The sequence below is a fragment of the Ursus arctos genome, unplaced genomic scaffold (genome assembly GCF_023065955.2).
Source record: "Ursus arctos isolate Adak ecotype North America unplaced genomic scaffold, UrsArc2.0 scaffold_23, whole genome shotgun sequence".
Taxonomy (NCBI): domain Eukaryota; kingdom Metazoa; phylum Chordata; class Mammalia; order Carnivora; family Ursidae; genus Ursus; species Ursus arctos.
In genome coordinates, this window is record NW_026622908.1 from 5,473,602 (window position 1) to 5,487,284 (window position 13,683).

Here is a 13,683-nt window from a genome sequence, read left to right on the forward strand (position 1 = left end):
GAGTCTGTTTGAAAACATGCTTTGTGCTTACTAGATTCATACATTTGCCATCTAAAGACAGTTTGCAATTGGCTATTGCTTACTACTTTTCACTGAGACTAAGATCTCTAAGAGTTAAAATTCTGCTAAATGTAATTAAGACTGATGAGAATAAGGGAAGCAACTCCGAAAAAGTTGTAGATTTATGAGGGAAAATCTTTGGAAGGGAATTTTATATGTGGTCAGGAATAAAGTTGAAATGAATGGATTCTAAAAGTACAGCGGTATAAGATTGAAATTCTATCTTTTCTGTTAAAAAGACAAAGTTTTCTTGAATTGTTGGTCTGTGCTTGATAAGAAAATGTAAACAAAGTTTTTTCTCCATCTGCCTGGAAAACCAGTTTCTAGGTTTTGTCTTTGATCACTTGGTTAAAACTTCTCAGTATTAAATGAGCTAAGTTTTGCTAATAACTATATAACCCTACATATTTGGCTTTGGAATCGCTTATTGTAATATTGGTTAAATGAGTACGTTTTGTAATGATCTGTAATCCTATTCAGGCATGTATTACAACTTCGAGGTTTTTAAACAAACTTGCCAAGATTTAAATTGTAAATGAAGTCTCTGACTCCTTAGGCCTGGAAGCACTGTTAAACAAACAATATGCCTTAGATTGTATTACTCTAACTATCCTAGAGATGATATGCAATTCCTAAGGTTTTAATATGTTCTGGTGTAAGGCCACCATTTAATATTCGGATTTTTGAAGTGTTATGTGTCACAGAAATAACCAGAATTCCCTGCCACCTATATTGTAACCTCTCATCAGATCCTTAACCATGTCTATTCTTGGGTCTTTCTGTCATTTATAATTATTGTTCGTATTCCCTTGCAAAACGTGTTTCATCTTCAAGGAGATTCATAAAAAGGACTTTTGACAAATACAGGTTTTTAATATCTTTAAAATCCCCAAACTGAAATTGGTAAGAAGTTCCAGAACTAATTAAACTGAGGAAGATCATAGTTTTTGTGACTTTTGTTTAAAACATTGCTGGTTCTCTAATTTTTGCTCTTCCAGACTAAGAAAACTTTCTCTTAAGATATCTATGGTATAGCCTGGGTGGCTCAGTTGGTAGTGTCTGCTTTCAACTCAGGTCATTATCTCCGGGTCCTGGCTCCCTGCTCAGCAGAGAGCCTGCTTCTCCCTCTCCCCCTGCCTGCTGTTCCCCCTACTTGTTCTCTCTCTCTCAGTATCAAATAAATAAAATCTTTTAAAAAAGATATCTGTGGTATAAAAAATAAGATAAATTTTGTGAACAAATTGAAGACTAACTTTTCTCTCTACTCGAACCCTCTACTATTCTTTATTTCTTGGCAGTTACAGTCATTTGCATAAGTTCAATAAGAATGTGTTCTGCTTGTAACAGGACACCATTGGAAACATTAGTTGTTTTACCGAGGCTTTGACTGGAATGTCATATTTGAGAACCATCCATAGACTCAGATATAACCAGACAGCTTTAAAGAACTAAGGTTGACTTTATGAAGCATGAAGCCAGTCAAGCCCCTTGGAAATGTTGGCCTGATACCTTTTTCCTTAAGTTATTTATTTATTTATTTATTTATTTATTTATTTATTTGAGAGAGTTTGTGAGTGGGTGAGGGGCAGAGGGAGACGCAGACACCCCGCGGAGCAGGGAGCCCTATGTGGGGCTCCACACAGGGAATTCGGGATCATGACCCCAGCCAAAGACAGATGCTTAGATGCTTAACCGACTGAGCCACCCAGGCACCTGGTTGGCCTGATACCTTCCTTACAGAGATCCCCGGGGGTCTTACCAGGTGAGTAAAGAACGTCACTTCCTGGCAGGTGCAGGAAAGTCAAGATATATCGGGGACCTCCACAAGGAGAATTTGCCCAAATCTACAGGTATTCCAGGCATGTCTGGTGGCAAGCACTTGGCTCGGCTTCTGGCCTAGAGAGGCTACTAAAAGTTCGATCTAGAGACTCCTTATTAGAAGAAGATCCAACCACATGCTAAAAGGTCTATATGATCAGGCACTACTTTTGCTGAGCTTACGTAAGCCATTAGGCCAACTTTGTAAAATTAGACTTGTTTTATAATCAAATTAGTCCTGAATTGGCTATCTCTGGTTGAAAATGAGGGTTATTGTAGAGAGAAAATGTTTCAATAACACATCTTGGGGCGCCTGGGTGGCACAGCGGTTAAGCGTCTGCCTTCGGCTCAGGGCGTGATCCCGGCGATCTGGGATCGAGCCCCACATCAGGCTCTTCCGCTATGAGCCTGCTTCTTCCTTTCCCACTCCCCCTGCTTGTGTTCCCTCTCTCGCTGGCTGTCTCTATCTCTGTTGAATAAATAAATAAAATCTTAAAAAAAAAATAACACATCTTTGTAGATATTAGATTTTAGGCATTGAGGCTCAAGAAAACTGGATTACTCTTTTACTGTTAGGGCTTCTCAGAAGGCGGATTACCCCAGAACAATCAATAGGGTTAAGTCCCTTTGAGTTACTATATGGAAAACCTTTTCTCACTGTAGACCTATCAATAGACAGAGACTATAATACTGTGTAAAAGTGTTCACTTAGGGCCAGGTTAATTCATAAATCTCTAAATGAATACACAAACCACATCCTCCCTAAACCTGATCTGACAGTCACTAGCAACTCACCCCATACGAACCCAGAGACATGGTTTATTTAAAGGATCGCAAGTCTAATATAGCAGGGGATTTAACTCCAGAATGGTAGGGCCCCGACTGGGTGGGTCATATTATGTGCTCCCACTGCAATACAATTAGAGGGACACTCTTCATGGGCTCATAGATCTACAATGAAACCTGTATCTCCTTCACAGGAAACCAATGAGCAAACTAATGTGACTTCTTATTCCTGTGAACCTGTGGAAGACCTCAAATTGCTCTTCAAATAACAAAGGACTGGAGGGCTGGAAGAAAACTTTAGTTAACTATCATAGGTTTTTTTATTCAGAATTCTCTTATTATAATACTAACCTTCCTTTGTTGGCTTTTCCAGTGTCTCCCTCTCTGGTGCCAAGACCCTTTCGCTGCCATAACTTCCAGCTGACAGATGATCCTTTCTACTCAAGGAGGTTCATATATGTTGTCTGTCTTGGATTGGCTGCCTCTGCCTTGGGTAACTCCTATAGATAAATTCCCCAACTGACCAATGTTGACCCATAGGAAGGGACATTTCTACGCCCCTATTCAGCAGGAAGAAGTTACAGAAAATAAGATCTTTCACCCTCAGCAACCTTAAAAATTTAAGGATCAGAATGTTTGGGGGGGGGGATGATGTGGGAAAACAAAAGCAGGAGGAAATGTAGTTAAAATTAAATGTCCTTCTAAACCGCAGCCTATTGATAAATACTTGAGGCAGGCAGAGTATAACATTCCTTTAGGAAGTTTCCAGCTGTCTTAATGTTAATGCCTTGTTAGAGGGAAAAATAACCTTGGTTTGACAATAGCAAGACCTCAGGTATCCTGTGAGTCTTAAGCATATGAACATCCTTTTGGAACTTCCCTTACCTTTACTTACCCCAGCCTCAAAGTATATAATCAGTTGCTCTTCACAGTCCTAGGGCAGCAGCTCCTTCTGCCCATGGGTCCTGGCCCCGTGCTTTAATAAAACCACCTTTTTGCACCAAAAGCGTCTTAAGAATTCTTTCTTGGCTCTCGGCTCTGGACCCCAACAACACTACTCCAAATCACATCCGTACTTACTATTCAAGCTTGCTAAATTATCTGATATCAAGCAGCTGATTGCTTATTTGGGAATTCCCACTTGGTAGTTGCTCCTATTCCTCTTTACTACTGAGCTCCTTACAACATAGCACCTATCCAGGCATGGGACTCCACTGGAAACAGCTGCCCTCTAGCCGTGATCGGCAGTGGCAAGAGTGTTACGGTCCTCAATAGCTTAAGGCTCATTGATACAACAAATACTTATTGGATGCCTACTACGTACTGGTATCCTAAGCGATGGAGATACACAGGTGAAAAGAGCAACAAAATCCCCACCCTCCTAGAATTAACATTCTTGTGAAAAGGAAGAGGAATAAACAAAATAATTTTAGGTAATTATAATCAAATGAAAAGAGTGTGGTGAGATACCTTTGTGGGTGAGAGATGTCGAGAAATGTCTAAGAAGATGATATTTGGGAAAAAAATGACATTTGAACTTAGATCAAATGATAAGGAGGTGTATTAATTTCCTACTTTTGCTGTAACAAACTACCACAAACAGTGGCTTAAAACACGCACACACACACACACACACTCACACACACTCACACACAGACACACATTTATTATCTTAGAGTTTTTGAACTCAGAAGTCCAAAATGGGTCTTCCTGGGCTAAATGCCAGGTGTGGTGCGGCTGCATCCCTTCTACAGGCTCCAAGAACCCGTTTCCTTTCCTTTTCCGGCTACCCACGTTCTTTGATTTGTGTCCCCATTCCTCCATCTTCAAAGCCAGCAACATCAGGCTGTCCTCGTCACGCTGGATCTGACGCTCTTCTGCCTTCCTCTTCCACTTATAAAGACCCTTGTGGTTATATTGGGCCTATGTGGGTAATCCAGGTGATCGTCCTAGTGTCACCTGTTTAGCAACCTTAATTCCCCTTGCCATGAAACGTAACCTATTCATAGGTTGTGGCCATTAAGATGTGGACATAATAGTGGGGAGGAGCAGTATTCTGCTTACCACAGGAGGCAGACCTTAGGGAATTCTGGGGGAAAATCTTCCAAAGAGAGTATCAAGAGCGCAGGTCCCAACATATTAAGCAAGCCCTATCCTCTGAGAGTGTTTCCAGTTTCTCACATATTTCTGATGCAAATACAGCGGAGATGAAGCCAGCCAATTAGGTAACCTTAGAGTTTGGCTGTTCAGCTGTGTACAGCTCACTGGTGTGTGGATATGCCCAGGGTCTGAAGATCTATTTCACAGGATCTCCAGGTATGGAATGTCTACCTATTGAAACAGGGTGTTTCATAGCATCTCCAGCCACAGAATATTTACTGATTACCTATTACAAATGCCTGATACATTATTATCTTTAGAGATTCCTTAAAATTCTTAGTACTCAAGAATCTTCTAGTAAAAAAAAAAAAAGATCATTGCTAAACGTAGTCCTCAATGTCTTACCAAAGGCCAATGAAGATGACTGAAGGTGGAAAGTCAGGAGCGTTCCTTCTTTGGGAGTCTCCCCTCCGCATTCACAGGATAACTGGAGTCCTGACAACAGTCTGACAGACAACAGCACTAATGAGATGCTTCCTCCTTCACCCACACACCTCTTGAGACATAGTCCTGGTAGAGAAGGGTGGTCCTCAGGAATCATTAAACGTTCCTCAGAACACAGATCCTTTCTTGTCTCCATTTATTATGTTTTCTTACTGCTCAGCAAAGAAAAATAGCTCACTTTGCTCCCCTTCCCCGTATTTTCTCCTTGAGTGATAGAAAATAATAAAGTTTGTCTATGGATTTTATCAAGACAAAAATGTTGGGTGCTACAGGAAGTAAAGGATTTTACTGTTTTCATAGCAGGAATCCCATCATCAGTTTGCAGGGTGAAATAGATGCTTGGGGAAATGTGAAAACCCTGTATATGGCTCTGAATGCTTCTGTGCATGGAACGGTAACTGTGTCAAGAGAGGACAGTGTTGCTGGGCTGGAGCAAAAGCCTCTTTCTTGGCCTTTGGAAGCAGTCCCTTCAGGGTTCATTCTGAGGGACAGTGACAGATGAGTGTCCTGAGGGCTCCCTGCAAGTTCTTGGATGGCTGCAACGCTGGCCTGAGCCCTGGGTGCTCACTTGACATTCCTCCCCCAGTATACAGTGTTGGCAACCAGCACGAATGCATTTCTTTGCATATTCCATTATGTGCACTCACACCTGTGTGTCACCAGAGTGGGAGGAAATGTACTGAGGTGAGCTGTATTGGAACCTGAGGCAAAAGAAAAAAACAATACTGATCTTACTTTTAAAATTTTGATGTCTCTCTCTTAATGTAAGCTCTATACCCAACTTTGGGCTCAAATTCATGACCCTGAGATCAAGAGTCTAATACCCTATTGATTGAGCCAGCCAGGTGATGCAAAATTTTGATACCTTGTTCATCATGGATTTTTGCATTAATTTAGATTTTGGAGTGTTACACTGAAATATTTTCTTGATCATGGAGCTTTTTGGTGCTCCCTTAAATTTTGCTCCCAAAGTGAATGCCTCACTTGCCTCACCCTAGTCCTGACCATGGGAAGCAGAGTACCAAAATGATGGTTTCAATGACAAAGTGGTATGTAGGAACAAGAATGAGAAACTTCTTTCACAATTTTCCCAAAGTCTAGACAGCTGTAGAGCGATCCCATTTCTCCAAGGAGTCATTCCTGCCATGTCCTGGGGAAGCTCAGCTAACCACCCCTGCCACTGCCTCTTCACCAGCTTCCTACTGGACCATCCTCTAATCCTGACATCTTCTATCCTTTCCTTGTTTTTAAATAGAAGTCTGAAGTCGATGAACCCTTTATGACTATCTTGTTGAGGACCCTCTTCCAAATACAGTATCTGCGACTCAGAGGAAGTGTAATGCTCTATCCAAGGGCACACAAGACAATACCAACACAACCAGAAATCTGGCCTCTGGACTTGCCGCATGTTCTTTCTGTCATTCATCACAAAATTATTCAGCACCTACTAGATTAGTTGCTAGGGATGTAAGGGGAACAAAATCGGTCATGGCCCCCACCTTCCTGGGATTTACAGTTTATTAGAAAATGCAAACATCAGTCAAATAATCCCCAAAAGATATACCATTACAGTTTTCTGAAGTAAAGAACAGTTCTTTTTTTTTTTTTTTAAAGATTTTATTTATTCGACAGAGATAGAGACAGCCAGCGAGAGAGGGAACACAAGAAGGGGGAGTGGGAGAGGAAGAAGCAGGCTCATAGCGGAAGAGCCTGACGTGGGGCTCGATCCCATAACGCCGGGATCACGCCCTGAGCCGAAGGCAGACGCTCAACCGCTGTGCCACCGAGGCACCCCAAGAACAGTTCTGTAAGCATGTATATACCACAGGAAATGTGATCAGTGTTGGGGGTCAAAAACTGAAGTCTGGGGCATAGAGCTAACTTATTCCCAGGGACTTATCTTTCCCAGGATTACGTTCACTGCAAATTTTACTGAAATTCCTCAAGCTACTGGTTGTCTGTGGGACATTGAGTGCCAGGTAGGAAGGAAAAGGGATGTGGGTGTAACAAAATTCATTCTTTAAAGTTTGTGAGTATCACAGTCACTTAAGTACCAATCTGAAGCCTTCTTACTCTTGCTTTGCAAATGATTTTGATAAAAATTCTTATAGTGTGTTTCTAAAAACAGTAACTTACAAGCAAAATAAACAAGATGAAATTGATTGAACGTGCTCATCGAAGATTAGTTATTTTAAGAACATTATTTTTTAAGAGTATAGGGGGAGTGTGTAAATGTGTTGTTGGGTGATTTGGCTAAGTTTCTTTTTTCTTTTAAAGATTTTTAAATTTATTATTTGTTTATTTGAGAGAGCACGAGGAGGGAGAGGGGCAGAGGGAGAAACAGACTCCCCACTCAGCAGGGAGCCCAACCTGGGGCTCCATCCGAGGACCCCAGGATCACGACCCGAGCCAAAGGCAGATGCTTAACCGACTGAGCCACGCAGGTGTCCCAATTTGCCTAAGTTTCTAAAACACAAAAAACTGCTAGAACTTGAAGGATTAACTTCAGTTACCTAGAAACCTTGCTTTGGGAGCCCTGATTCTTCAACAAGGACAATCACGATAAGAAGCCTTACAGCAGTGGCTCCCAGAGGACAGAGGAGAATCACATGGCTTCTGCTTTTGAGCCAAAAAAATAATTTTAATCATTGTGGAACATAACCCAAACCATTCTTTGATGTCATGTGTGGAACTTATCCACCTCTCGGAGTGACCAGCCTGGTCCATCACACTGCATCTTGGACCATCCTATTCAGCTCATTTTCCCCCAATATTTTTGAAAGTATCTTCTGTTCTTCAGCAGAGACGTTTGTAGGTGGCCGGTGGGACAGAAAGTTTATTTCTCTGGGGTTTGAAGACCAGCATTTTGAGTATGAGAGAGGGAGTGAGCAATTTTCTGGGCCTATAGGAGATGGAGGGCCAGTAAGATTTCCCACAGGAATACCTGGCTTCCTACTTTCTGCCTATCCCAAATTACCCCACCCCAGGCCCGCTCCAGACTGCCTTCACTGGGGAGCCTTAAAATGCTCTGGACCATAGTGACCTACACATCTGAGCCGCTCCAGCCTTCACGCTCGTTATCACTTTGATCAGCCTTCACCTCTCAGTGCCTTCTCTTTTTCATTAATCTTTGATGAGAATGATTTCTGGAGGGTAAGATTCCTGTCTTATTCTCCTGAATCCCCCTATCCTTACACATGGTTAGGCACCATGGGCCCCAAATCCATGCCAGATGATTGGCACTGGGAAAGTCTCCTCTGTCAAGACTAGAGGGCCTTCTGGGGAGAGTGTTGCAAGCCAACTTGCAGGCTCCAACAGAAGAGATGTTTTGTCTCTAGGTTGCTTGGGAAGCATTTGTCCACAACAAGGCATGGTACTGTCAGCACTCAACTTGTTTTCGGAGAAGCAAGGGCCCAGACCCAAGGGCAGGTGTGTTTCAGAGAAGCAGGAACAAGGCCCACTGACACCTGGTCTGAAGGGCCTAGTGCTCCTTCCTCTTTAACACTCTCTTCTGAGAATCTCTTACTCCTACCTGGGGATGGAGCAGTAATTCTCCTGATTATGCCTCCCACCACAGTGACACAACCTTGCACCCCTTGGCAACACTTCTGGAAGGCATAGACTGAACTGATATTATAGAAAGGTTGAGTAGGGTCAACATGGCACAAAGCTTAAGGCAACGTTAGAGGATTTCAGAATTGGAAGGAACCCTAAAAAACATTCAATCCAATTCAAGTTCTGTTTTACCCATGTGGAAGCTGAGGCCCTGAGTGGACAGATTGACCCAAGGTCACATACTCAGTTGGAGGCAGGAACAAGAACACAGTGTGCTGGTTCTTGGGGCTGTCCTCTTTCCATTCGCTCAGGCTGCCTCAATTGGGGCACAGTGAGTTACACCTCAGATTTGACAATATGAGGCATTCCAAAGTCATTTCACAGGTGTGTGAGTTCCAGTTTAAGCAAAATGGATTAATTTGGTTAAGCAGATTTATAAACACAGAATAAATTGAGTGGAGAAATTTTCTGCTGGTGCAAAATGTCTCTTTCATTTTAATCTACTTAATTAGGAAATTTTAGGATTTAGTCTGAAATATGTGAGTAAATACATAATTTTCTGCTGCAAAACTGAAAGTTTCCCATACATATCCCACACATATCTTTGGGTAACTTATGTTCTGACATTTTGTCTTTCATTATAATCAGTCTGGTTCTGAAAGACCTATGTTTTCTTTTGAACATATCTATTTCCCTAGAGGACCAGATGCATTAGCAAATACGACAGAAAATAGAGAAGACTGTTTACTAATGTATTTTAGTAAAAAGTCTATGGTGAAATTGCATAAATGTTGACTTTTAAATTGAGACGAGTTGGGACTATCATTCCTGAATTTAAGTTTAACAATTCATAGAATGTAAGTATCTCATTTTTGGTCTAAGTTGTAGTTTGTGGGTGTTGTATTTATGTGTTGATATCTTTAGAACACAATCCTACAATTAGGTTTATAGTCAAGCTTCCAAAATTTCCCTGTGGTAAAGCTATATAGATACTATAATGAATATCTTCCTTCATACTGGTTCTCTGTGTTTGAGATAATTTTCTTTGTGTAGATTTCCAAATGCAGAATTATTAAACTTATTAGTCAGGGTTCTCCAGGGAAACAGGACCAGTAGGATTTAGATTTAGAGATAGTGATAAAAATATAGAGACATGTAATTATAAGAGGAGATGTATTATAGGAATTGAGTTATGTGATTATGGAGGCTGAGAAGACCCGTGATCTACTCTCTGCTAACTGTAGAACCAGGAAAGCTGGTGGTATAATTTAGTTTGGGTCTGAAGGCCCGAGGAACTGGGGAGCTGATGGCGTAAGTCTGAGTCCAAAGTCCAAGAACTAGGAGTGCCAATGTCTGAGAGCATGAGAAGATGGCACAGTGACAGCAGTTGGAGTCATCAGCTGGTTAAGTTTACCATAATCCACTGTCATTCTCCAAGATTTGTCTGTCCTCTAACCATCCAAATAGGAAAATTGAATAGGGATGTGTGACAATCACCAGTCTTTCAAATCCTTGATGGTGGCACTAATCTCTGTAATCCCTCCAAGGATGCAGTATTGCATTCAATTTACTATTTTTCTAGGTAGAGGCTGTTCTGATGACTTTCACTCGGCCTTTCCCTCACTCCACAATTCAGGAAACTAAGGTGGGGATTCTGCTACTTCTAAGTATGTCTACTCCAATTATAAATTCTGGAAATGGGGAAATAACTACGGAATGGGTTCAGAGACCCACTGGACCACTGTGAAATGGACCTGAGCTAAAACTCCATTGATCACCTGACCTCCATAAGCCTATACTCTGACTGCAGGGCCACAGTGACATTCCGGGTCCCCTGGAATTAGTGTCAGTTTGAAGCCAGTATCCAGTAGCCTCTAAAAGATAAGATTATTTCATTATCTTCAATGTACAGTTATGCTGGTAAAAGGCTGTAGGTCTCTTTGAGGAAGGCTGGGAAAAAGATTAGCAGTATGAATTTTTGGTAGTGTACCATAGTCCTTCCTCAAGGACCTTTATTCAAAAGGTTCTTGGTCTCTAAACTGTCTCAACTCCGAGAATTGATTGAGGGTCCATGACTCTCTGTTTTCATTATTCAAGTTAGGTTTTTGTTAAAGTGATCTTAAACTTTTCTGCTTATCCAGGTCAAGTAAGAATTTAGTAGGCTTCCGTTCTATCTTACTTCTAGGAATCCCATGATAAACTAGGTAATGCTGTAGGTCTGCATAAGTCAGACTATTTTGATTGCTGCTTTGACTCTTGTCCATTACAGTAACCATATGCACTTTGCTTTTGATGGTGAGTGTCGTCACATGGCTCCTGCCACCCTGGGATCCAATTACTCCCACTGCATTTAGGTTTCTCAATTGAGTGGCTGCAGTTCTCACTGTAAGGTCTGGCCTACAGAGAAGAGCGACCACAGAGCTCTTCAAGGATACTAGGGCTCCCCTATGAATTAATATCTCACGGTGTTGGTGAAAATTATGTCATCTGGGCCCTCCCACTGTGAGGGAGTAGGTTTTAAATGACCAATTCACTCTAGCATTCCAATCTCTTTAAGCCTCTGGCATCCCTTACTCTACATTAAAGCAAGGGAGGTCACACATTTCCAGTTCACTCATGATGGACCATCTTTTAGTCCACGTTTCAGCCAACTAAACAAACAATTAGAGCCCCCCCCTTTTTAAGTACCTGAACTGCAAGATTAAGTGCAGAATTTCCGCTCAATGAGTTCATATCAATAAATTTAGCCTGATCCAACTTTATGTTCCTTCCACTCTTATCTCATACTCTTAATATCCATTCCAAAACACATTCCCCAGATTTCTGCTTGTATAAATTAGAAAACTCATGGGTCACATTTAGAGACCGGCTGGGACTTGAGTCTAGTTAGAGGTCTGGAAGGAAAGAGGGGAGGTGGGGTTGGGTTCTGAGGAGAATCAGTGTTGTGTTGCCTGTCAACTGCCTCAGTTGGGGGGCATTATTATTTCCTCAGCTTACATATCTTTTCATCTGGCTTTTTATCTGTATCCTTACCATCTCTTTTCATAAACTGGTAAATATGTTCCCTGAGTTCTGTGAGCCACACTGGAAAACTAGTTGAACCTGAGGAGAGGCTCATGGGGAAACTCTGATTTGTAGGCAAGTCAGACAGAAATTGTGGGTAACCCGAGGATCTACTACTTGGGATGGGCATCTGAAGTGGAGGGGGGAGCACTCTTGTGGGACTGAGCCCTTAACCTGTGGGATCTGACACTATCTTCAGGTATGTAGTGTCAGAACTAAATCGTAGGCCACCCTAGCTGGTGTTGCAGACAATAATTTGATGGGGGGAAACCATCACACGTCTGATGTCAGAAGTGTTGGGAGTGAGGTAGTAGTGTGAGAGTAAAGGGGATGTACGAGGAAAACTGGGTTTTCCCTAATACGCTGCAGGATTACTAGGAGTTCCCATGTGGGTACCCTGCTACCTGGATTCTGGGTTTGTTGGCTTCCCAAGAACATGTGCGACATTTCTCTCTGATCATACCCTAATATACAGCGGACTAGCAACCATTTCATTTTCTTTCTACTTTCTTTCTGAATAGGCCCTTTGATAGAAGGCTTTTGGTTCTATCCTTCCAAAACTATAATCTCTATACAGTTTGGAACACTCCAGTTAATTAGAGCTCTTCAAATCCTGTCAAGATAGAGAAAGGGCCAGGCTTAGAAAAATATTGTCTTGCTCACACATGGGTTGATCCAAAAGCAGTATGTTATTATTATTATTTTTTAATAATAATTTTTTATTATGTTATGTTAGTCACCATACAGTACATCCTTAGTTTTTGATGTACTGTTCCATGATTCGTTATTTGTGTATAACACCCAGTGCTCCATGCAATATGTGCCCTCCTTAATACCCATCACCGGCCTAGCCTATCCCCCCACCCCCCTCCCCTCTGAAGCCCTCAGTTTGTTTCCCAGAGTCCATAGTCTGTAGTGGTTCATTCCCCCTTCTGTTTACCCCCCCTTCATTCTTCCCTTCCTTCTCCTACCGATCTTCCCAAAAGCAGTATTTTAACCTGAGCTCTGAAATATAATATTTCACTAACTATTATCTTGGAGGAAATGAAACTTAGAAAAAATGTATTTTTGCCTTCTTGATATTTTACTCAATTTCAGAACTTCATAATAAGCTCTCAGCTATGAACCTAGTGGTTGCCTAGAACTTGCACATAAATTTAAAATCAAAGTTAAGCCACTTATTTTGTCTCTGTAAGGGGTGTGTGTGTGTGTGTGTGTGTGTGTGTGTGTGTCTGTGTGCGTATATGTGTGTTTGTGTGTTCCTGTGGTAATGGTATTAAATTACCAAATAGAACAAAATTTGTTTAAAATAGATATAGTTAACCTTCTCAGATTATTTTATTTATTTAGTTAGTTAGTTAAAGATTTTTTTTAAAAGATTTTATTTATTCATTCGACAGAGATAGAGACAGCCAGAGAGAGAGGGAACACAAGCAGGGGGAGTGGGAGAGGAAGAAGCAGGCTCATACCAGAGGAGCCTGATGTGGGGCTCGATCCCATAACGCCGGGATCACGCCCTGAGCCGAAGGCAGACGCTCAACCGCTGTGCCACCCAGGCGCCCCTAGTTAAAGATTTTTATGTATTTATTTGAGAGAGAGAGAGTGAATGGGTGAGAGAGAGAGCACAAGCAGGGGAAGAGGTAGGCAGAGGGAGAAGCAGACTCCCCACCGAGCAAGGAGCCCCATGTGGGGTTTGATCCCAGGACCCTGGGACCATGACTTGAGCCAAAGGCAGCTGTTTCAACCAACTGAGCCACCCAGGCACCCTATTTTAAAATATATTATAAAATAGAACCT